Source organism: Ptychodera flava, chromosome 21 (genome assembly GCF_041260155.1).
Source record: "Ptychodera flava strain L36383 chromosome 21, AS_Pfla_20210202, whole genome shotgun sequence".
In the NCBI taxonomy this organism is placed as follows: domain Eukaryota; kingdom Metazoa; phylum Hemichordata; class Enteropneusta; family Ptychoderidae; genus Ptychodera; species Ptychodera flava.
Window position 1 is genome coordinate 8,416,737 of NC_091948.1, and position 992 is coordinate 8,417,728.

Sequence of the window (992 nt, forward strand, 5' to 3'; positions counted from 1 at the left end):
ATTAAAATGGCAAATTCAAGTCATCTACATCCATATTTAAAAAATTGTCCTCATTTTCAACAGTTTCAACAAAATCCCTAATTTCTTCATGAAATGGAACAAAATCCTCGTTTTCAAAACCTGGAGTATTTAACAATGTTGAGAAGTACCCAAACCAATCATCATTTTGTATATTCTGGGACACTGGAGCTGATTTTCCTTTAACAAGAGACCAAAATTCTCTTGAGTTCACATTCTTGGCTGTTGTTTGTAACTTTTCGAGATTTTTACTTTTATGAGCTTTCTTTTTATCGTTAATCAGCTCTCTATACTCCTGTTTACACTTTTTTAATAGTTCTAAATTGTTTGTTGACCTATTATTCCTAAAACCATTCAACTTTGAATTGAGTGAACGCTTCATTCTCTTACAGTCGCTATCATACCAGGTATTACCTTGACATTCATTATTTGTTGACCTTTGGTTACAATTGTAAGTACGCTTCATTTCACTTGCAGCAGACTTGATCATATTTAAAAGACATTCAGCAGCTTGTTCAATTGATGAATCATCAACAAGCGCATTGAATTCACAAATCTGGTCCCTTATTCGAGTTGAATTCCAATATTGTAAAAAAGATTCTTGCTTACTACTCTCCCAGAAAAATCTATCATAAGAAGGAGTTAAAATTCCAGTGCTAAGGTTACCATCGATGGTATTTACTGATGCCTTGAAATGACATTCTCTAGGTACATTGATATCAAATACAAGGGTTGATGGTCAGACTCCACTCTCTTGTCAATGTAAAACTTGTCAATATCTGAGAAATTACATACATTGGTGATAAGGTAGTCTATGACACTACATCCAGAGTGGCTAACATACGTAAAATCACCACTTCCTATTTCTCTGAAAAGCCTACCATTGACAATACTTAATTCCGTAGCTTTGCAAAAATCAAGAAACTTCTGGCCAGATGTATTTACTGTCTTATCGCTTGAAACCCGTTTGTGAA